The following is a 25,558-nucleotide window of genomic DNA, read 5'->3' as shown; positions in this document are numbered from 1 at the left end:
CAACTACAAGCATTCTTTTTTTTATATGTGAAATTCTGAAAATTCAGGACTCTTGAGACAATGGAGGCGAGGGAAGGTGAGGGTAGGCAAAGAAGAGGGTGCAGGAGATGATCACCAGCACCAGCTGGCAATTAGCCGACAGATGAGCGCCCAGCCCAGAGAAGGAAGGGCTAAGCCGATGGCTTCCTCAGAACCAGGTAAATATGACCATAGAACCTAGGAGGACCAAAAATGGGAGAGCAGAGGTATACAAGTCAAATCCTTCAAGTATAGATTCTAAATATTGCAGTATATGTACATTATCAATAAATATTCCATCATAATTTTACTCAGAATCAGACTCACTTACATATGTATAGCCCAGGTCAGGCCAACCTTGAAAGGAGGCCCGTACTCTGGAGGAGAAGTATCACCCTTAGATCAAATTTAGAGGACAAGTGGATGGTGCCTGTACAAACCCAAGATCCGGGAGTAGAATTCAACAAGATATATCTGTCAAAATAATGATCTAATTAAGATATCCGTCATGGTGTTCAGTCTACTAAACAATAATCAAATCCCCCCGTCATCATAGGCTAGAGATACTTACAGCTGCCGGACCGAGATGTACCCTCAAAATTAAATATAGACACACATATAAGAAGAGAAGGCTCAGGCAACAACCTAAAAGTTCCGGAAAAAACACCAAATGAATAATAATATAATTATAAATAATACACATCCAAAAGGATATGGGGGCTATATCAAATACTCCCATATCCACCTATAGGACAGCCCAATATAATACACAAAGATAAATACCTAGTATTGGCCACTAGAGGGCCTCTCCTCAAATAAAGCCGTAAGATCACCAGCAGCTATTCCCAAACAATCAGTCCATAGATCAAATCCAAACTAGCGGGGGTTCAATGTTCTCCTAAAGAAATATAAACCAGGGCCACTGCACAAAAAATAAAAAATAAATTTTTTTAAAAAAATTTAATGAATCATACCCAGTGTCCAAAAAGACAAACCTAACAAAGTTTAGACAACCAAATGGGGAAACGCAGTGTAGAGCAGACAATCACAAGCTCCTTACCTTCAGAGCATCCATCCATCAAATGAATACACCAACCACAAAGTCTGGTTCCATATCTGCTGTTTATAAATGCGCTGTGGCGCCCAAAAAACGCCAAACGTGCGCATTAGAGCAATTGCCGACAGGTGATGCAAAATACACCTGTAACTCTGTTGTAACCGCTATGCACATTGGCACATAAACAATGCGTCCTCGCGCATAGATAACAGCCGTGCGCATTGGCGCATAAATAATGCGTCCTCACGCACAGATGATGAGTCATTTCCGAAGCAACGGTGCATAGTTATTGCGTCATGGCGCACAAAAAACACCTCAATATGTGTGCCATTTCAGTGGCGAAAATCAACGCTACTGAATAATGATGCATATCGACGCATACGCCAAATGCAAAAGAAATGCACAGGCACACATCAATGGCAAGTCCAATAATAGCAGTCAGCGACGCACAACCGCTGCATCGTCACGCACAAGCGACACATCAATATGCGCACCAGCGCTACGGCAATACAGCAACAACGGCATCCGCACGTCAATAGTAATACCAGTGATGACAATCACCTTTGCAAAAATGCCAATTGGGCCAAAACAAACTCTAACATATTAATACCAATAACACTGGCGCACAAAGGCTGCCGGTGCCATAATAATAACCCAATACCCAAATATTTAAGTCCCAACCAACAACAACACCATTCGCTCACAGAAAACACCAATCGCGTGTGAACCACTACAGATAAAACAATAAGTAAAAATTAACTGATAAATCCCGTTATACAAAAAGCTACCTGAAATAGGGAGGTATGGAGGTCCCCTCAAAGCCACCATCGCAACGCCACCCCCAAAGGTGAACGGAAAACAACAAACACTGTCCTCCAATCCCCATTGCTATCCAAGCCAAGAGAGACATACCCCCCCCCCTCCCCACAAAAGTTGATGACTCCGAATCCTGGGATTGCACAGAACATACATCCCACGACATTTCCTTTTCCTTCTTAATGATAATGATCCCCTATAGGGGCTATACAATAAATTTTTAACCTCATTTGCTTACTCCCATGTTTTGCTCCGACATATATATATATATATACCGATAATCCATTAAATATATACAAAACAAAATATACATTAAATATAAATATATTACATATATACATCTCATTAACATAGTTGGCAGGAGGATCCCTCCCACACAGAGCGATAAAGAGGACAGACATACAATTCAAAATAAGCATCTGAAAATCTCATCAAAACAAACTGACCTTGTAAATCGCATGAACAGGAAACGCTACTCTAAATCGAGATACCAATTTTATTAGAGAAAGGGTCTATAACTGAGGGAGTCATTCAAGCCCGGTGCCCTAGTAGCATTCAATTTTAATATCCATTTTGCCTCTCGTTGGAGCAACTTTTGATCAATATTACCCCCTCTTGGATCTTCTCTGACCCTTTCTAAAGCTGTGAAACATACCATGGAAGTATCGTTTTTGTGTTCCAAAGCCACATGTCTTCCTATGGGGGTGTAAAGCAGGTTTTTCCTTATATAGTATACATGGTCATAAACGCTCCTCCAGAAATTCCTAAATGTTTTACCCACATAGAATGAGTCACATTTACAGAACGCTTTATAAACATTTCCCGTGGTCTGGCAGTTAGCAAAAAAATCTCATGTTACACACCACCCCATTAGGAAGCATATAGGACGATCCTTCTAACATTCAGTTACAGTATTCACATTCATGGCGAAACGCGTCAACTAGTATCTATGATTCTGACTACAAAAGTATACTAGAACATGTGTTTTTAAATGAATTTTTATATGTGTATAATTTGGATTTTGTATTAATAAAATTAGAAATTTATTACAAATTGTCTGTATATCTTTTTCAGGTACCGGTATAGTCCGTTCTGTCCTTCTCCCCTTTTTTTGTTTATGCTATTTAGGATGAGGTACCCCCTTAGCTTTTTTCATATATTTTGGTTTAGTAAAGGTAAATTGCAAGTCTCTCTCCCATTTTTCTAAGAACGGGGGGGTCATCAGTGGCATGGAGATCCAGCAGAGACTTATAGGAGGTTGATAAGGATCTCCAGATTGGGCCATCACCCAAAGTTCCTTAAAAGAGTGAAGCTTATGGACAAAAATGGCCAATTTAGGCAATGATCCAAGAAAGTGCGACAATTGAATAGTCCGCCAGTGATCCAATTTAAGAGGAGCCCATCCAGAAAGCAAAGTCTCCGTAGATCTCCAACCTGAAGATCGTAAGAGCTGAGAGGCCCTTAAAAGTCTCTGTGGACTTTGGGAAAGAAACGTTGGCTCAGTGAAACTGGGTATGAACCCTGGGTGACCAAAGATTGGAGTTACTGGGGATGGGAAACTGCTCATTGAAGAAAGTTGGAAAAACCTGTTCAGTTACGCTAAAATGGGGCCAATCAAAAGATGAGTAGATAAATGGGTAACGTGGATATTTCCAGCCCAAGATAGGCCAGGAAGTGGAGCCTTGGCCACCTCCTGTTCCAGCGATATCCAGAGTGTCAGGTCGCTGTGTCTGCACCAGTCCATGACCCTGGTCATATGTGCTGCAGTATAATACAGGGCCGGGTCCGGGAGACCCATGCTGCCCTTCAGCTTAGGTTGTAACAGCGACATTCTGCTAAAATGTGGATGTTTACCTCGCCAAATGAATTTGATAAATACCAAACGCACAGTATGAAAAAAGGTTTGAGGTATCTTTATTGCCAGAGCCTGCAATAAGTACAGGAGTCTGGGCATCGCATTCATCTTTAGAACGTTACAGCGGCCATACCAGGAAAGGGCCAGAGAGTCCCACTTTTTAAGGTCAGTGCCTAGTGTTGATGCGCTACTGTGGCCTGATTCACACCTATGCAGTTTTAGTGCTCTTTGCATTTTGCAGATTTGCACTACAGAACGTGTTCCATAGGAAACCATGGTAAATGGACTGTAGTGCAAATCTGCAAAATGCAAAAAGCACTAAACCTGCATAGGTGTGAATGCAGCCTAAATGCCAGTTTACATAATATCTGTGCTACACTTGTGCTAAAAAGCCAAAAGTGCACTACTAAATAAAATAGGTGTGCCACTACATGCACAAAGAAACAAATTAACTGATTGTGAGCAAGAGTTTAAATTAAAAAAAACAAAAAATAATGAAACAAAAATGATACAAAAATAGATCAGCATAGTCATACATGAACTGTTCTAATGAAAAAACAAACTGTTCTACTCAGAAGAAAGTCCATGAAAGGTACAATACAAGTCCATTCACAATAATTCTTTAAATAGCTTTTAATAGCTAGCCTCCTTTCCCTGTGGAAGCCTAATACGGAGAAACGCAGCATCGGATGGAGCTAGCAGAGTGGACGTTCTCACACATTACACCCCAGTCAGCTGGCGTGGGCCGTGGCTGTGTTCTTTCGGTTTTTTTTTTTTTGTGGAAGTGCTGTTTTTGAAAGTTCTTGCTGTTTCATGTTTTAAAGTTTTAAAGTTCTGTGGTGCAGTGCTGTGCCATGGTTTTGAATAAACGAACTTGGATTTTAAACCTATTATGCTATGAAGCCCTCTTTTTTCCTCCCATGATGTTCCTATTGCAACTGCCCATAAAACGTGGGTCCTACGGAGTGCACCGGAGGCCGGTCCTATTAGTGGAGGAGTGGATCCAGACGCATGTCCTTGGGGTATAAGCCTGAGTGATCTCTCCTGCTCTGTGCCTATAGAGATCCAACTTTTCTGGTAAGATCCGATCCGTAGAGATCCGATGCCTATAGAGATCCAACTTTTCTGGTAAGCGGCCATCTGGCTTTTTGCTTTTTATTATCCTTCGGCTGTTACATGAGTAGTGTTACTGTGAAAAAATCATCCTATTTGGGAATCTCTATTTAAAGAATTATTGTCAATGGACTTGTATTGTATCTTTCATGGACTTTCTTCTGAGTAGAACAGTTTGTTTTTTGATTAGAACAGTTCATGTATGACTATGCTGATCTATTTTTGTATCATTTTTGTTTCATTATTTTTTGTTTTTTATTTAAAGTCTTGCTCACAATCAGTTAATTTGTTTCTTTGTGCATGTAGCGGCACACCTATTTTATTTAGTAGTGCACTTTTGGCTTTTTAGCACAGGTGTAGCACAGATATTATGTATATTGCACTAGGCATTTAGTAGCGCATCTATTCTTATTTTTACACACTCCTAAACTGAATATTTTGTTTTTTGTTTAGATTGCAGCACAATCATATATATTCAGCTGTCACATATTTGTACATAGTTATAATTTATCATTTTTTATATTAACTGGGGGTAGCGTGAATTTTTCCACGATACATAAACAGCGGCTAGTGTTGACAGGAAAGGCTGATAGTTGGGAGGAAGCACATCATTTAGGTTCGCAGGAATTTTCGTTCCCAGATATTGAATTGAGCGGGCAGCATTTGAATGGGAAAAAAGGTTGTGAGCTCTCTCTGGTAACGTCTGATAGGGAGATATTTAAGGTCTCTGATTTTTGTAAGTTGACCTTGAACTTAGACAAACTACTGCTCCTGTAATGAGGAGGGTAAGGATGTAAGAGGCTCAGTAATATAGAATAAGAGGTCATCGGCGTAAGCCGCCACTTTGTGTTGGTATTTGCCGGTGTTCTGGCAGATATTGTCCTGCCATCATATAGTGTCCGCCCCGTACTGCGCGAAGAAGCTTCGGAAAATCTCTGAAGCTGAACAGCGCCTGCGCCGTGAGTGGAGGTGGTAGCCCCACCATCCAAGCGGACATAGGGTTCGGAAAATTAGAGGGCCCCTCACGGGCGAGCTTTTTTTATTCCTACTCTATGTCCACTTGGATGGTGGGGCTAGAACCTGGACTCACGGCGCAGGCGCCGTTCATCCTCGGCTATTTTCGGGAACCTGTGTTGCTGTGTACTGCGCATGCGCAGTACACAGCGGACACTATCTGATGGGGGACCTTATATGGTGGGACACCGGCTTCAACTCCTCGGATGGATGGGTTACTTCTGATATGTTGTAGAAAGGGCTCCAGAGAAAGAACGAATAGTAAGGGGGATAGGGGACAGCCCTGTCTGGTGCCGTTTGAAATTGAAAAAGGGTTGGAATCGTAGTCGTTTACTGTAAAAACTGTAGCTTTGGGATTCTGATAGATGTCTGAAATCCAAGACAAGATGGAGTTCGGCATTCCCACAAATTTGAGTGTCTCTTGGAGAAAGGCCCAGTCCACCCTGTCAAAGGCCTTCTCAGCATCTGTGGACAGGAGCAAAAGGGGAATACGGGGGCATTTTGCTGTCTCTATAATGTTCAGTGTCCAAATAGAGTTGTCCCTAGCTTCTCTAGTCTGAATAAAGCCGACTTGATCTGTTGCAATTAAGCGATGTAACAAGACATTCATCCTAGAAGACAGGATTTTGGTGAATAATTTCACATGACAATTCAGAAGAGAAATAGGCCTATAGCTGACATATAGCAATGGGTCCTTACCCGGCTTAGGGATCACTGAAACAGAGGCACGTCGCATGTCCACAGGGAAGCTGTGTCCATCTAAGACATAGTTAAAGGCCGGATGAAGTAAGGTGCTAAGGAGTCCTGCTATTGTTTATAGTAAGAGCACTTTCACACCACACCGCCCATAGCATCAGCGGTAAAACGCTGCTATTTTTACAGCGTTATTAGAGCGTTTTTACAGCGTTTTTACAGCGTTTTTGGGGCGCTAGCGTTAAAATTACTGCAACGCTGTGGGCGTTTTTACAGCGTTTTACAAGCGTTTTACAAGCGTTGGGCGTCAAAGAGCCACCTCACCTCCCTACATCACTTCCTGTTTACTTCCTGGGATATTGTGAGGTGACAGAGGATACAGAAAGAAGATGGAGTTCATGGAGCTGTTCTTGATGTTTGTGCTACTGTATTGGGAAAATATCCACCAACAGAGGCAGCAACGTCGGTATTGGGTTCATCCCATCCTACAAACACACAGCTCTATCGGGCAATTTGTGTTGCTATATGAGCACCTAAGAGTGCACCCAGACAAATTCCGAAACTATACTCGAATGAGCATTGGAACGTAAGTATCTATATCCTAATCCCGCTCCCACTGCTCCCAAATCTCCAACCATAATCCCACTCCCACTGGTCCCAAATCCCAAATCTAGAACCATAATCCCGCTCCCACTGGTCCCAAAACCCAAATCTAGAACCATAATCCCACTCCCACTGGTCCCAAAACCCAAATCTAGAACCATAATCCCACTCCCACTGGTCCCAGAACCCTAATCTCCAACCCTAATCCCACTCCCACTGGTCCCAAATCCCTGGTCTCTTTCAACCTCCATCTTCTCTTAGCTCCTATCCACCTCTACAAACAGGATTTCCTGATTTCCCAGCATCCTACGCTTCAGTGAGATCATGTTACCTCCCCACAGCTAGTCCTGTTGCTGTGGATGCTATCTTTTTGTTTGCATGTTTATCTTTTGTTTGTGAGATCATGTAAAAACAAGCAGTTTATATAAAGTAAATGCAGTGTCTTGTTTTACTTCAAATCTACATTTTTCTACGATTTCTTTGGCACTTTGATGGCTTGGAAATCATTGTGACCTTTCCACAATTTCAGTCCTGTTGTTGTAGATGCTCTCTTTCTACTTGCATGTTTACTTTTTTTGAGATCATGTGACTTTTTCTACAGCTCAGGGCGGATTATAGGCGTTTTTAGGGCGTTTTTACAGCGCTTTCAATTCATTCCAATGGAGAGGAGCGTTTTTGAAGCGCTTTTTTTAACGCCCAAAAGCTGCTCCAAAGATGCTGCTTGCAGGACTTTTCTCAACGCTCAGCCAGCGCAACGCCTTGGTGTGAAAGGGTCCATTGAGATGCATGGAGAGCGTTTTATGAGCGTTTTAATAGCGTTATTTTTAACGCTAAAACGCTGCAAAAACGCCCTGGTGTGAAAGGGGTCCAAGGGAGGGTAAATACGTCAGGGCTGGGAGCCTTACCAGACTGAGTGTCAGCTATGGCCGATGCAAATTCCTCCACTGTAATGGGCCTAGACAGATCCTCAGGTTCTTCCGTAGTTAGTCTAGGAAGATTGGATTCCTTAAGGTAGTTGTTAATGTCTGAAGAGCTCTGGGGTGGTGAACCAGAAGTTGAAGGTTGGTCTAAGTTATACAACTAAGAGTAGATGTCGTGGAAACTCTCCGCTGGTTCTGGGGAGGAATGAACTTTAGAACCCGACGACAAAAGTAACTGGAATGTATGTCTGTGAGTGCTTGGTGCGTAAGGCATTGGCCAGTAGGGGGCCGCTCTCATCTCCGTATTCGTAAAAAGAATGACTGGCTTTCAACAAAAGATTTTTCACTTTGTATAGAGAATGATCCCTTATGGCCTCCGGAGTCTAACCAGTTCCGCTTCAATGATACGGTCTGGTCTGGATTTATGTTGTTGTTCTAGGGAATCAATTTTAGCCAGAAGGTCGGACAAGGTTTTGTTGAGATGTTGTTTGGCCTCACGACCATGTTTAAGTAGGATTTCCCTAATGTAGTATTTGTGTGAAGACCACACAGAAATTGAATTGTCCACAGAGCCTACATTAGTGGAGAAGTATAAGGAAATTTCCTTGAGAATATATGCCGCAATTTCAGAATCTTTCAAGAGCGCCTCATTGAGTCGCCACGTAGAAGTCTTGGGGGACGCTTGTGAGAGAGCAAGTTCCAAAATAATTGGAGCGTGGTCAGAGAGTGCGATGTGGCTGATGTTTTGGTGACCAGGGGGATTACGGAATATTTTAGAAAGAAAAAAATCAATTCTGGAGTAAGAACTGTGAACATTAGAATAAAAAGTATAGTCCCGCTCCTGTGGATGAAATATTCTCCATATATCGACCAATTGATGGGTGTGCAAAAGGTCTTTAACCACTACAATACAGGGCACTTTCACCCCCTTCCTTCCCAGCCCAATTTTCAGCTTTCAGCGCTCTAGCGCTTTCAGTGACAATTGCGCGGTCATGCTACACTGTACCCAAATGAAATTGTTATAATTTTGTTGGCACAAATAGAGCTTTATTTTGGTGTTATTTATTCACGACTCCGTTTTTTTTTTTTGCGATATAAGCGCAAAAAAAGCGGAAATTTGGAAAAAAAACAATATTTTCTTTTTTCTATTTGAAAAGAAATCCAATAAAATCAAATTTTGTCATAAATTTAAGCCAAAATGTATTCTGCTACATGTTTTTGGTAAAAAAAATTCCGTTAAGTGTATAATAATTGGTTTGTGTGATCACGGACATATGTACGCAAATGATCATGTACATATGTGTGCAGGTGATCACGTACATATGTGTGCAGATAATCATTGGGACATGTGATTTTAGTGGGACATATGTGGGGGACATGTTTTTATTATTAGGGACATGTGTTTTTATTATTTGGGGACATGTATGTTTTGGGGACATGTGTGTTTTGGGGACATATGTGGGGACTGTGTTTGTACTGTGTGGTGTGTTGTGTGTTTACACTACACTGATGATCAGTGAGTAAAAAGCTGTAAAAAGCAGCCCATACTCACTGATCATCAGCCGGCTGCAGCGTTCTGCTCTCCTCTCCTCAGCGGTGACTTCCGTGTGAGGAGAGGAGAGCCGATCGCCTAGCAACCGGCTGTTTGTTTACATCACATGACGGCCGTGATTGGACACGGCCGTCATGTGATCAGGAGGGCCAATCACAGAGCCCTCCTGCCGATCTGAGATGTGCCGTGTCCGGGTGACACGAGCACATCGGGATCGCACCGCTGCGCGGGCACGCGCACGCGCGATCCTGCTACTCCTGAAGGACGTTCCTGAACGTCCTATCAGGAATAGACGGCTCCCACCCGGCCGTATATATGCATTGGCCGGGTGGGAAGTGGTTAAGGTGAAGTCTGGTTTCCTGAGGTAGAGAAGATAAGTTTGAAGAAGAATTCTTGTGGGGATCCAAGGTTACGTTGAAGTCTTTTCCTAAGACAAGAGTTCCTTCGAGGAAAGGTTCAAGGGTGGACAGAAAGGCCTCAGTGGGGTTGCAAGTGGATAGGAATTTGGGAGGTAAATGTTCGCAAGAGTGAAGGTCTGAGAATAAATTTCCCCTTCAGAAGCAGGATCATGGTACTCACCAAGGAATTGGCAGGAAAGGGATTTGGATATGAGGATACTCTTGTCTTTAGATTTAGAGGTTGAGGACGGACTATGATAAGAGGACGGAAAGTATTTGTTGGGTAGTTTGGGTATCTTGTCTGCCCTAAAATGAGTCTCTTGGAGAAATGCAATATGTACCCTGTGTCTCCAGAGCTTGGCTAGACAACTAGTATGCCGGGGAATTCAACCCCTTTATATTCCGAGAGGATCTTGCAGACATACTGCCGAAGATTCTGCTACTACTGCCACCTGCTCTTATGGTGTGGGGGTGGGGGGTAAGAGGGAGGGGTAGAGGGAGAAAGAAAAAATATATATAAATAAATATATATATATATATATATATACAATCAGTGCCCATTACTGGTTCCAGTCAGTGCTGCCTTTTAGTGCCCATCAGTGCTGCCTAATTCCCATCAGTGCCCTTCAGTGCTGCCCATCAGTGCCCATCAGTGCAGTCAATCCGTGCTGCCTATCAGTGCCCACAAGTGCCGCCTATCAGTGCCCATCAGTGCCACCTATCAGTGCCCATTCGTGCCTCCTATCAGTGCTCATCAATGCCGCATATCAGTGCCAACTATCAGTGCAGCCTAATAGTGCCTCCTCATCAGTGTCCATTAGTGCCGCCTCATCAGCACACATCAGTGAAGGAGAAAAATGACTTATGTACAAAATTTACTGACAAACTAAGAAAAAAAATTGGTCTTTTTTTTTTTTTTTAAATAATGATTAAATATCACCAAAATAAAGTGTGTGAAGAAAATTAAATTATTAAATAGATTAAATATTAATAGATTAAAAATTAATTTGAGTACAGTGTTGCATGACCTATTGTCATTCAAAAAGTGACAGCGCTGAAAGCTGAAAAATGGCCTGGGCAGGAAGGGGGTAAAAGTGTCCTGTATTGAGGTGGTTAAAGTGTATTTTTTCAAAACAATTTGCATTTGAAAAAACGCTGCCCACATACTGTATAACATATAAAATTGTGCCACCCACCTTTTTATTCTCTAGGGCCTCTGCTTAAAAGATATATATATATATATATATATATATATATATAATTTTTGGGGGTTCTAAATAATTTTTTTGAAAAAATTGTCCCAGTAGGCAAGTGGTTAAAGTGGATGTAAACCCACTCTCATCCTTTCTAAACTACTGCAATGTTGGTTATCTAGAGGGATATACATGCCTCCTGCATTTATACTTATCTGTCAAATGTCTCCCCTCTGTCTGCTATGAGACCCGAAAAAGTGTAGATTTTGTGGGTGGGTCTGTTTTACACGGCTCAGTGGGTGGAGTGGTGATGTCAGTAGACTCCCCACCCACCTCTACACTCCCCTTATCAACATGCATTTTCTCCTGTGTATTTCTTACACTGAACTTCTGCTATGATCACTAACATCCAGTCAAAACCCAGAAAAGTCCCCACATGACTTCAGCATGCCCAATCATGCTGAGGTGGGGAACAGCCAATCCTTGCAGAGCAGCAGAAGAAAGGAGTGGGAGGGAATAAAAAATAATGCATGGCTCTTAGGCTAGTGCACAAGATATGTAAATCACCTGTCACTCACAGCAAGGGGAAGGATTTGACAAAGTTTTTCTCTGTTTGTCAAGATTTATCTCACTGAACAATAAAAGAGGATTGCTCACAGATGGATTAACTCTTTGTGGCAAGACTGGGCTCAAATGTTAGGAAATATTATACTCTACATTATGTCATCAAAAAAAAAAAAAAAGAAATTCGGGTTTACATCCACTTTAATGACAGTTGCAATTTTATTTATTTTTTTTGTGGTTGAACTGGATGGACTTGTGTCTTTTTTCAACCTGACTAACTATGTAACTATGTAATGAACTGAAGGCAGTGGCTTAACTGATCAACACAAGACATGTGTAGGCAGGTGCTGTCTATTTTTTCCACTGCAGGTGGGGCACTTCTGCAGTTGGAGAGGAAGTCAAGAGCAACACAGTTCCTCTATGGTTTCCTGGGTCACGGGGGAAGCATTCAATTGGATGCTGCCGCTCTATGTGATTCTGGCAGCCATCTTGGGTCATGCAGAGCCTTTTTGAGGCCCTGGCTCCCAGGTTTGGTGTGCATTTGCAAGTTGGCTGGTTAGGGCCTGGTACCCTGCCTGGTAAGGACAGAACTAGCGACAGATAAATGAGGATGAAAAAGCATAGGGCTCACAACTTCTCTGGACATCTATCGGTCTGTTGGTGCACAAGACGGCCCTCTCTACAGACGCTGACAGTTTGGCTACATTCTGCTCTCTACATGCTGTTGAAACCGTGAGTTTTCCCAGTTGGGCTACCTCCCCACCGAGTTATTTGTGAACTGTTTCTGCATTATTTCCATACAAGTTCTTTCAATGCACTGGGACTGAGTGTGTCATACTGCTCCGCACCCCACCTACACATGTGCTGTCCTGCAGTCATCAACCAGATTTAAAATTGTCCTTGAGAAAGTCAGTTGGAGGATAAATAGGATTTCCCTTTAAATTAAAGAGTCGCTCCACCCAAACTAATATCTAGGTTATGACTGGGCTCCAGTGGGTACATCCTGTAATAGCTTTTATTATCTTTCAGTAATTATAGTGGAATGATTGGGAGTATGACTTTTGCAATGAAGCTTTCCTCCTCTTGCTGCATTATGGAATTTTTGCCAATGCACTTTGCCAATATTTTCCAAATTGAGGAACATATTAACAACCCAACAGAAAGAAAGGGACTCTCTCGGTTATGCTAGTAGAGGAGAGTGGCCAACTCAAATACAGAAATACAGCTCATGAAATTTTAGCAAAGGGTGACTCAACACAGTCCAAAATCTAAGCAAAACCTGACTTTTTTTGGTGGACTAACCATCTAAGGTCTACCCTGACTGGTCATCATAATCTACTGGCAGATGAAGGACACTAACAGTGAATGGGTTAACAAGACAGAGTCATTTAATATTCTCTAGTACTTTATATAGCAAAACATTAGACAATGTAACGGAAAGTGCTGACACAAGTCAGCTGGGTCTCTCGGGAACAAACAACACAGAAACATGCAAATCATTTTACTCTAACACATCTATGGCCAGGCAATGGCTCTTCCTCTGTTTGAGTGCAATTTTCACCTTCGAGTAACTCTTCAAGAATGAAGGAGTCAGTAACTAAAAACATCCTGTTCAATATCACTTTGACATTTTTTGGACGTCCTTTCATCTATATCTGCTAATTGTTCCTTTCTAATTCTGTCCTAAAGTGAACTTGACCTGGCCAAATAATGCCTATGGTAAAAATTTAACTAAAGTCAAGGCATCAAGTATATACATTACCCTTCGAAGGTACAGTATGTCTATGCTACTGGGAGGTCTGCATTCAATTGAACCTATTGCTTTGTCCTGCATGGTTATTGCACTAATACACTTTCACAGGACCTTGATAACTTGCCAAGTCAGTATTGGAAGGATATGTATGTCAGGTGTTTGATCTTAGTCTATTTTAGTCCATATTGGTGGGATGATTTTTTTTTTGTCGCTGTGACTTGAGTAGCATTGATTGAGATGGCACCCATGGAAATTAATGTGTTTTAACTTGACATGAGACTTTGAGTTTGTCATGAGAAGTTCAAAATGTGTTTTGACTTGTCATGAGAAGAGCCCCTAAGGGAAGGCCACTGGGACTGATGAAAAGGGCCCCCGGCAGTCAGGGGGTCCTTCATGGTTTCTTGCCCTTAAAGTTCTAGGTACGACTCTGAACCCAGGAGACAACAAATGTATAAAACACAAAGTGAGCACCATACCAACTGTTATAGGTGGCCTTGGGGAGCGTCCAAGGAGAAGTCCAAATGTATGAAAGACAATGTGAGGGTCACACCAATAGTTGAAGTGTTCAAAAATCGAAAGTTTATTAGTGCTTGTTTGGAATGACACAAGATGTTATAGCCAACGTGTTTTAGTTACTAAAGCCCCCTTCATTAGCGCCTCAGAGAGCATAGCCAGGAGAAGTGCAAATGTATAAAACAGAAAGTGAGGGCCATACCAACTGTTGTAGCAAGCTTTGGGGAATAACCCTGCAGAAGTCTAAATGTATAAAACACAAAGTGAGGGCCATACCAACTGTTGTAGCAAGCCTCAGGGAATACCCCAGGAGAAGTGAAAATGTATAAAACACAAAGTGAGGGCCATACCAACTGTTGTAGGAAGCCTCGGAATACCGTGGGAGAAGTCTCAATTTCTAAAACACAAAGTGATGGCCATACCATCTGTTGTACAAAGCCTTTGGGAATACCTTGCGAGAAGTCTAAATGTATAAAACACAAAGTCAGCACCATACCAACTGTTGTACGAAGCCTTGGGGAATAGCTGGGGAGAAGTCTAAATGTATAAAACACAAAGTGAGCACTATAACAACTGTTGTAAGAAGCATCAGGGAATACCCTGGGAGAAGTCTAAATGAATAAAAAGCAAAGTAATGGCCATACCAACTGTTGAAGGAAGTCTTGGGAAATAGCCTCTGAGAAGTTTAAATGTATAAAACACAAAGTGAGGGCCATACCAACTGTTGTAGGAAGCCTTGGGGAATATCCAGGGAGAAGTATAAATGTATAAAACACAAAGTGAGGGCCAAACCGACTGTTGTAGGAAGCCTTGAAGAATACCCTGGGAGAAGTCTAAATGTATAGAACACAAAGTGAGGACCATACCAACTGTTGTAGGGAGAATCAGGAAATACCCCGGCAGAAGTCCAAATGTATAAAACACAAAGTGAGGGCCATACCAACTGTTGTAGGAAGCCTTGAGAAATACACAGGGGGAAGTCTAAATGTATAAAACACAAAGTGAGAGCCATAGCAACTGTTGTAGGAAGCCTTGGGGAGTACCTCGGGAGAAGTCTAAATGTATAAAACACAGAGCGAGCAACATACCAACTGTTGTAGGAAGCCTCTGGGAATACCCAGGGAGAAGTCCAAATGTATAAAAGACAAAGTTAGTTCCACACCAATAACTGAAGAGCTTGGAAACGTAAACTTTAATAGTCCTTATTTGGAATGGCACAAGATATAGCCAATGTATTTTAGGAGTTACTAAACTATCAGGGCCTCTGTGAATACCTTGGGAGAAATCTATAAGTATAAGACACAAAGTAAGCACCTCACCTACGGTTGTAGGAGGCCTCAGGGAACACCCCTGGAGAAGAAGTCCAAACATAAAATAGAAAGTGAGTGCCACACCAATAGTTGAAGAGTCCAAAAGTCTAAGCCACTAATATAGAATGACACCAGATGTTACAGCCAATACGTTTCAGGCGTTACTAAAGCCTACCTTCATTGAGGCTTTGAAAGCTGTAAAGGGCTATGAGGCAGAACTTTAGGAAAAAGATTTCAGAAGCTAATTTGTCTTTGTGCTAAAGAAGTGCCGAAAGAATTTCTTGTTCTGGGTTTTTTTCTTTGGTTGTTTTGTTTATTTGTATATGTTTCTTATGTAAAAAAAAAAAAAATCTGATTTAAAAAAAAAAAAGAAATGCTGCTGCAGTCAGGACAAAGTGGCAGTGTCTCTACAAAGAACCTCTTCCTCCCAACTCTCTGTAGCACTACCCTGCAGGAGCCGCTGGTAATTTGGGTCTATTCCCCCCCCCCCCCCCCACTCACAGCATGCAGAGCCAGACACAGCATTTTAGCATTCTACCTATCATTCAAGGGGGGGGGGGTCTTCTTTTAGGTTTATTTTTTATTGAACAGGAACCTGGGTAGGTGTGGAGAGCATAGGATACCCCAAAACAGTAGAATTGTAAGACTTGAGGACTGCTATGCTTCTGGCTGCTCTGTACATAAGATGCATGCTGTATCGCACAACCTCAGGCTGCACTGTACTCTCTCCTGGTTGCACTGAACACACCTTAGCAGTACTGAAGGCTTTTGGCTCCTGGCTTCACTGCACTTGCTTGTGAGGCATGTCACCCCACAGTCACTTCTCTTCTGTATAGCAGGTTTAAGTACTCACTCAGTCCCAGAATGATTGGGCATCCTCATAACCACTCTCCTAGCTCTACACGGTTTCTGACCCATGCTGTCTTCAGTAGGCCCCCAGCTACAGTAAGCCTAGCTTGGACCTCAATGTCTTCAAGAAGGCACCTCTGTCTCTCTCTCTCTCTCCCTCCCTCCCTGCCCCAGGGCAGAGCCCCCAGCATAGGGGTCTCCTCCAGAAAGCTGGACCCTGGAACTCTGCTGCCTGTCTTCTGGATATTTATGGACCCCCCACCTTCTGGGCACACTTCCCCAGGGATTGACCAAAGACCCATAAATATTAAGGATGCCTGTCCTGCTCTCCTTCCCACAAAACCTCCTAGAAATCTCCAGAAGACAGGGGGAAGTAGCAGAACAGCAGCCTTTGAGACACTGAACAGCCCCTAGCAATCGACCTCTGCTCCACTGTTTACAGAGGAACTAACTAAATTTGCCTAGCGGCCTACTCTAAACAGGGAGGGTGCTACACCTTTTAGGGTCTGCTTTAATGTCATCAGTCTGAGACACTTCTGAGATTATTCTGAATTCTTTGACAGGTACATTTGACCTGCAGTTGACTTCCTTCTGACCTATTTCAAGCGGATTTTGCATTCACACATGAATGCAAAACCATATGAAACACACAGAAGCCCATTGACACAGGCCCATATACTCCCTTTTCTGAAACCAGCTGTGTCGGCAACCAAGGAGAGCTGTGATGTTACTCCCTGAGTCATGTGACAGTGCTTGCCACCTAAGCACTGGCTGCTAGGCCTAAGCACTATCACAGGGGAACAAGTCACAAGCACCCCCATACTTTTAGGTACTGGGGAGTGTGGCTGGCTGTGAGGAAAGAAGAAGCAGTGAGGGAGCCCTGGCTAGGTGAATAAAGAGGGACCTTTATAGAGATGCCTCCTGGGCAAGGTGTCTCGTTAAATCTGACGTTTGGATGGGTTGGTCCTTTAACAGTATTCAATAAAATGTGAAAAAAAAAACTAAGAAAAATATGTTGCGCAGTACAAACGCTTTCCCTACTTGTTCATTCCCCTACTTAGTTGGGGTAGGCGGAACACTTTGGTGGGGATGGGTCAGTCACGCCTCTTGACCCTTGACCTCTGGGGGCACACCTTCTGACTTTTGACCTTTGGAGCAGGTCCCTATTCCAATCCGTGAGCCTTAACCTTGTTCTTTAAGGGTAAACCCTAAACCCTAACCCCAACCCTAACCCTAACCCTAAACCATAACCCTAACCCCAACCCCCTAACTCCTAAACCTAAACCCTAACCCCAACCCTAACCCTAACCCTAAACCATAACCCAAACCCTAAACCCTAACCCCAACCCCCTAACTCCTAACCCTAAACCCAAACCCTAACCCCCTAATCCTAACCCTAAATAAATGTACAAATCACATATATCCTGCGAAATAAAAAATATTTATAAGAAAACATTTTTAAAAAACAACAAACAGTCCACATTGTCCATTTGTTCAAATTATACGTAATCATAAACTGCCAGCCATGTAAATCATGGTGTCACCCCCCTTTACTCATTCTTTCTACATCATTGACACCGTCAGGACACAGTGGAAGCATTTCATTCCCGACATAGTTGGGATAGGCGGAACACTTTGGTGGGGGTGGGTCAGTCACACCTCTTGACCCTTGACCTCTGGGGGCACACCTTCTGACCTTTTGGAGCAGGTCCCTATTCCAATTCCTGGTCCTAACCTTGTTCTTCAAGGGAAAACCCCTAACCCTAACCCCCTAACCCCTAAATTGCATGGTGCCACTGGTAAATGACCGGCAGTATCCAATGCCGATTTCTGGACAACTGGAGTGTGGACAGAAGTCAAAGATGGGGCTAGGCTATCAAAATACAAATGTTTTACATTGCCATTAAATGTTCATTTAGTAATTTTAGCGCAATCTTGCACTTTGAAAGAATTTGGTTGGCGCTGTATACTGGGACTGTAGTTCCTTGTTAGCATGGGGGTGGAAATTTGGCATCTTTGCATTAGCAACCAGTGAAGGAATAATTATTGACAGAGCTAAGGCAGACTTACCTGCCTCTCTACGATGAACAAATATATACCGTTCACATAATCTATGCAACAGTGGTAATTCTGAGAGACAAATTCAGGTCATGCTGTCATCTCAGCACAATGGGCATGCAGAGTATTGCTGAGTATCAGTCAGCCGGCCTCGCTGGGATAGCAGTACAGAGCCATTACTCTTATTGTATAGGGTGCCACTTGTATAGAACAAACATTTATTATACACAAAAAAGCCTTTTGTGAAAATAAAATTCCTACTGTTATTTGATAAAATCTTTTTTCTCTGGAATGATTATATTGTTATGTGCATGTCTAACATTAAGCCCCATTACACTTGTATATATTTAAAAGCAGGAGAAACTGCACATATAATACATATAATAAATGATGAGTTCTTATAATAAATGGCACTGTTTACAACGTGTTTTCATTTCTGCAAAAATGTCTTTTCTATAGACAGGAACAAAATCATATGTAAAATGCACTCGAAATGCACAATTTACTGGCATTTATTAAAGGAAGTATTACTTTTCCCACACATTAAAACGCCTGACATGACATACATGTTGAAAGCGTGTAAAAACAAAAAAACATACAAAAATGAAATGCAAAAGTGTGAAAATTCATTCAGCCAGTAATGTCCTTAGTCTGCTTGTCTTCAGCAAACTTTTCTCAGAGTTCTTTGCCATGAGGTGCCATGTTGAACTTCCAGTGACCAGTATGAGAGAGTGAGAGCGATAACACCAAATTTAACACACCTGCTCCCCATTCACACCCTAGGCCTTGTAACTAGGAAAGTACTGATACCACTGTTTTGACACCGATACTTGACATCATGTACTCGCCAATACCAATTACTGATACCTGATTTTGGTCATGTGACCATTTTAAAAAAAATAATGAAAAATTACACATTTTCGCTATAATATGAGGGGACATGGTGTAAGGAGGACGTTCACCATGTGGGGCAGCCATGTATGCAAAACACATGTCATGAGGGAAACAGCACTCACCGCCGAGTGGAGAGGCCGCAACCTTATCCGGTTCCCGAGCTCCGCCCAAGCTGACGTCACTTCCGGTATCAGTGCATTTTCACGAGTACCCCCGAAAATGGCAAGTATCGGCACCGATATCGGTATTGGTGCATCCGTACTTGTAATACTAACGAGTCAAATGACACCGGGGCGGAAAATGGCTAATTGGGCCCAATTTGTACATTTTCAGTTAGGGGTGTACTCACTTTTGTTGCTATCGGTTTAGACATTCATAGTTTCATAGTTAGTAAGGTTGAATAAAGACACCAGTCCATCCAGTTCAACCTGATTGAGTGTCTACAATTGCCCCTATCCCTGTACATTGCACACTCACATCGGTCCCTACCCTCAAAGAGCCCACAATCACAACATTAAAGCGGTTGTATAGTCAGATTTTTTACTTTAACCTACAGGAAAGCCTATAATAAGGCTTACCTCTAGGTAAAAAGAATATCTCCTAAACCTGTACGGTTTAGGAGATATTCCCCTCGCAATGAGCCACAGGGGATTCTCGGCTGAAAGTCCGGCAGACGCCAGACCTTGCCGGGAAGAAAACTCCTGTGCGAATGCGCGGGAGTGACGACGTCGCGGCACCGGCCACTCACAGCGCCGGAGCCACGATACCCGGAAGACACACCGAGGGAACATGTCAACTCCCTCAGCGTGGACCAAGAGAGATGCCGGCACCTCGATCCAAGGTAAGTATTTCATAATGAGCTAGTATGCGTTGCATACTAGCTCATTATGCCTTTTCCCTTGCAGGTGTAAAAAAAAAAAAACGTCAGCGGGTTTACTTTAATGGCTGTGTGTTGAGTTATTTTGAGTGGACAGCAAATTTACACCGGTATAAAAGCTGTACACTCACTACTTTACATTGTAGCAAAGTGTCATTTCTTCAGTGTTGTCACATGAAAAGATAGAATAAAATAAACAGTCAGTGCAGCAACTGACAAAGCTGCAGTAGTCACAGCACTGACCTGGCTACGCTTATTCTAATATAGATTGTGGCCGCCGTCTTCACTCATTTGGCACAGTATGGTCAGCCACCGACCTTATTCTGCAAAACAGACCTTGCTGCCTCCAGCTAAACTTGTCACCACTGTTATTTCCTGCAACTCAAGTTACATAGCATTGCCAGTGACCCAACACATATTACTCTGTACTGGCTGTGACAATGTCCATATTACCATAGCTCCCTAATGTCCCTGATTTGGAGGGACTGTGCCTGATTTGGAGCAATGTCCCTCATTCCTCCTCATTTGTCCCTCATTTTGGTCTGATCTATATAGATGTATATAAAATGCACTTTTTATCTATCAAAAAGTGTTTTCCAGCGCTAAACTTTTCATCTGATTTCTAAATTGCTGCATTTGTAAATTTCTAATTTTAAAGGCTTATATGCAAGTTATTGTCATAAAAAGTGTTTGGGGACCTGGGTCCTGCCCCAGGGGACATGTATCAATGCAAAAAAAAGTTTAAAAACGTCTGTTTTTTCAGGAGCAGTTATTTTAATAATGCTTAAAGTGAAACAATAAAAATGAAATATTCTTTTAAATATTGTGCCTGGGGGGGTGTCTATAGTATGTCTGTAAAGTGGCGGAGTTTCCGTGTTTAGAACAGTATCACAGCAAAATTACATTTCTAAAGGAAAAAAGTCATTTAAAACTGATCACGGCAATAATGAATTGTCAGGTCTCGGCAATATCGATAAAACTCATTGAACCAAAAGTTTTAAAAAAAATTGTGTGGGGGTCCTCCCAAAATCCATACCAGGCCCTTCAGTTCTGGTATGGATTTTAAGGGGAACCCTGCGCCAAAATAAAAAGAAATGGTGTAGGGGCCCACCCCAAAATCCATACCAGACCCTTATCTGAGCACGCAACCTGGAAGGCCGCAGGAAAAGAGGGAAAGAGGGGGGGATGAGAGGGTGCCCCCCCTGAACTGTACCAAACCACAAGCCCTTAACATTGGTAGGGTGCTTTGAAGTAGCCCCCCAAAGCACCTTGTCCCCATGTTGATGGTAACAAGGGCCTCATCCCCACAACCCTTGCCGGTGGTTGTGGGGGTCTGTGGATGGAGGGCTTATCGGAATCTGGAAGCTCCTTTTAACAAGGAGCACTCAGGTCCCAGCCTCCTCCTGTACCCCTACCATTTCATCTTCTATCACTCCGCCCGACGAACCAAAAAAAGAAGAAAAAAATGCAACAGCTCTGCCTCCATGGGAGGCTCCTGTTGAATGATGCTTCTTCTCGCTTTGACAGCTTATATAGCGGAGGGCGGGGGGATGTAAACGGATGACCCCCTCCCCCATCTCACACCCCGTGACATCTGTTGCAGTCTTTTCTTTTTTGGTTTGTCGGATGGCGTGATAGAAGATAAATGGACATCGCTGGACATTCTTTTTTTTATCTTTTAATAAAGGACTTGTTCCAAAGTGTCTCCTGTATTTTTTACTATTTTTGACCCTTTTTTTGGTGAAATGGTAGGGCTTACCAATTCACATAGGGTAGGAGGCTGGGATCTGGGGGTCCCCTTGTTAAAGGGGCTTCCAGATTTCGATAAGCCCTCCGCCCGCAGACCCTCACAAACATCAACATGGACTATACCTCTAGTCCTTTCAAAAGCCTGAACTGCGAGGAATGAGGGTATAGCAATAGGTGTCCCAAGTACTTGCAGCCAATCTGCTAGCAGTACACCACCATCTGATTTTAGCAGGCAAATTTTCCTAGCCCAGTTGCTGAACTGTAAAAAGAAATTTGGTCCCAGCCGTTCACATGCTCAGCGTCACTCTAAATGCTAGCTTGGCCAAATTGCTAGCACTGCAACTGCTGTCTTTTCAGCTGGTAGACTCTGCCCCCTTTTGTGAATTTGTGGAATGTGCTGTACCTCAGTGGCAGATTCCAAAATGTCATTCCGGCTCTCTACTGGCATGTGGAAGGTAATTTTTTGGCCTCGTTGGACAGGGCGGTCAGCAGTAAGGTGCATATTACTGCTGACTCATGGTCCAGCAGGCATGGGCAGGGACGTTACCTTTCCTTCACGGTGCACTGGGTAACTCTGCTGGCAACTGTTTAACAGTTTTATGTAATTACAATTTTTAATCTAATATTTCACAGCAGGGCCCGTTCCTGCTCCCCACAAAAGTATCAGTGAGGGGTTACATTGTTGTGGCACCGCTACCACCCAAGGCCCATTTTTTCTGCCCCTGTTTAACAGGGGTATATAATTACAATTTTTGATGTAATATTTCACAGCAGGGCCCATTCCTGCGCCCAACAAGAATAACTGTGAGGGCTTACAGTGTTGTAGCACCATTACCACCACCACCAAAGATCCAATATTTTTGCCCCTGTTTAACAGGTTCATGTAATTACAATTCTTGATATAATATTTCACAGCAGGGCCCGTTCTTGCACCCCCACCAAGAGTAACTGTGAGGGCTTACAGTGTTGTGGTACCACCACCCAAGGCCCAATTTTTCTGCAGAGTATATAGGGCAGGCTGTATAGTATATATAATATTGTTCAGTGTATATAGGGCCTGGGGGTCCCCCATGCCATTTTTTTTTAAATTTGAGTGCAGGGTTTCCCTTAATATCCATACCAGACCCAAAGGGCCTGGTAATGGGCTGGGGGGTGACAGACCCATGCTGTTTTTTCAATGATTTTCATCTATATTGCCGGGACCCAAAAATACATTACAGCTGTGAGTAGTTTTAAATTATATTTTTTCCTTTAGAAATGTAATTTTGCTGTGGCATTGTTCTAAACACAAGAAAATGTTGCTACTTTGCAGGCATACTAAGGACACACCCCAACCACTATATTTAAAGGAATATTTCATTTTTATTGTTTCACTTTAAGCATTATTAAAATCACTGGTCCCGAAAAAACATCAGTTTTTTAAAACTTTGACTTGTCTCATATTACTTATCCATACCTGTGTTCATATACATATTATTCAACTTTGCCAGAGACATACTACAGCTTTGTCAGCGATTATATATATAGAGAGAGAGAGAGAGAGAGAGAGAGAGAGAGAGATTATATATATACTGTATATATGCAATACACAGAGTTACCAGTGATCCAACTTATGCTATATGTCACTATCAGTCATCAATTACACACTGCCATTGACAACATACACATTACACAATACTGACAATCCCCCCCCCCCCCCCAGTGACCCAAATGATATCAGTAAACAGAATTACCCTTTTGAAGTATTAATGCCAACTATAGTATTCCTACCACACAGTCCTGCCAATGTCCTATCTCACATTAGACATCTGGGACAGTCACTATCTACATACTATAAGAAAACAATATGGCCAGCAGCTATAGACATCACACAGACCTGATGGAGGCAGTTTCCATATTATTTAGCTCTGCCAGGGTTATTGTGCCCGTGCCAGACAATACTGGTATAACACTCCCCTTCCAGTGACTATACTGGTATCAAACAGCACTGTGGCTGTCCGGGTGTACAGACAAAATGCCTGAACATTTACCAATTCGGTGTTAGTTTACCGTCATGTAAATTGGCGGTATTACTTCTGCTATTATACATGACAGCCTCCCGCTGTCTGTGGTTGTTCAGGATGCCGGCAGGTGCAGACACCGCTGAGTCCTCCGTCTGATATACATTTTACAAGGGACCTCATGCAAAAAAAAAGAAAGAAACAGCGTGATTTAAGATGGAATCACACACAAATATCAAGAAAAATGCACATGGTCCCCTTCAAAAATTCAGACTATCTTATTATCCTAACATGCCGACTGCCAGGCCAGGAAAGGGAGGGGGCCTCCTGAACCATACCAGGCTACATGGCCTCAACATGGTGGGGTACCTTGATAGGGGGTGACCCCCTCTGATAAAGCACCGTGTCCCTATGTTGATGGGAATAAGGGCATTTTTCCTACTACCCTGCACCAGTGGTTCTGAGGGTCTGCAGGTAGAGGGCTTATCAGAATCTGGAAGACCCCATTAACAATAAGGGGGACTCAGATACTTCCCCCATGTCCACAAAAATGACACAGCCCTTAAACTGACTATACTGGTATCACACAGCCCTTCCACTGACTATACTGGTATCACACAGCCCTTCCACTGACTATACTGGTATCACACAGTCCTTCCACTGACTATACTGGTATCACACAGTCCTTCCACTGACTATACTGGTATCACACAGTCCTTCCACTGACTATACTGGTATCACACAGCCCTTCCACTGACTATACTGGTATCACACAGCCCTTCCACTGACTATACTGGTATCACACAGCCCTTCCACTGACTATACTGGTATCACACAGTCCTTCCACTGACTATACTGGTATCACACAGTCCTTCCACTGACTATACTGGTATCACACAGTCCTTCCACTGACTATACTGGTATCACACAGCCCTTCCACTGACTATACTGGTATCACACAGTCCTTCCACTGACTATACTGGTATCACACAGTCCTTCCACTGACTATACTGGTATCACACAGTCCTTCCACTGACTATACTGGTATCACACAGCCCTTCCACTGACTATACTGGTATCACACAGCCCTTCCACTGACTATACTGGTATCACACAGCCCTTCCACTGACTATACTGGTATCACACAGTCCTTCCACTGACTATACTGGTATCACACAGCCCTTCCACTGACTATACTGGTATCACATAGCCCTTCCACTGACTATACTGGTATCACACAGTCCTTCCACTGATTATACTGGTATCACACAGTCCTTCCACTGACTATATTGGTATCACACAGCCCTTCCACTGACTATACTGGTATCACACAGCCCTGCCAGGGACTATAGTGGTATATCACATAGCCCTTCCACTGACTATACTGGTTTCACACAGCCCTTCCAGGGAATATACTGGTATCACACAGCCCTTCCAGGGGCTATACTGGTATCACACAGCCCTTCCAGTTACTATACTGGTAACACACAGCCCTTCCAGGGAATATACTGGTATCACACAGCCCTGACTATACTGGTATCACACATCCTTCCACTGACTATACTGGTATCACACAGCCCTGCCAGGGACTATACTGGTATATCACATAGCCCTTACACTGACTATACTGGTATATCACATAGCCCTTCCACTGACTATACTGGTATATCACATAGCCCTTCCACTGACTATACTGGTATATCACATAGCCCTTCCACTGACTATACTGGTATATCACATAGCCCTTCCAGTGACTATA

General features: G+C 42.9%; 1 protein-coding gene across 1 annotated transcript in view; it reads right to left on the bottom strand.

The window, feature by feature from the left end:
• The window catches only part of LZTS3 (leucine zipper tumor suppressor family member 3), a 161,370-nt gene that overhangs the window by 134,970 nt on the left and 842 nt on the right, over positions 1 to 25,558 (bottom strand). The window lies entirely within an intron of this gene.

The sequence above is a fragment of the Lithobates pipiens genome, unplaced genomic scaffold, assembly GCF_037356315.1.
Source record: "Lithobates pipiens isolate NorthernLeopardFrog02 unplaced genomic scaffold, aLitPip1_a1.2 Scaffold_13, whole genome shotgun sequence".
In the NCBI taxonomy this organism is placed as follows: Eukaryota; Metazoa; Chordata; class Amphibia; order Anura; family Ranidae; genus Lithobates; species Lithobates pipiens.
Note: the sequence above shows the minus strand (reverse complement) of the source record. Positions and strands in the feature narration are given on the sequence as shown.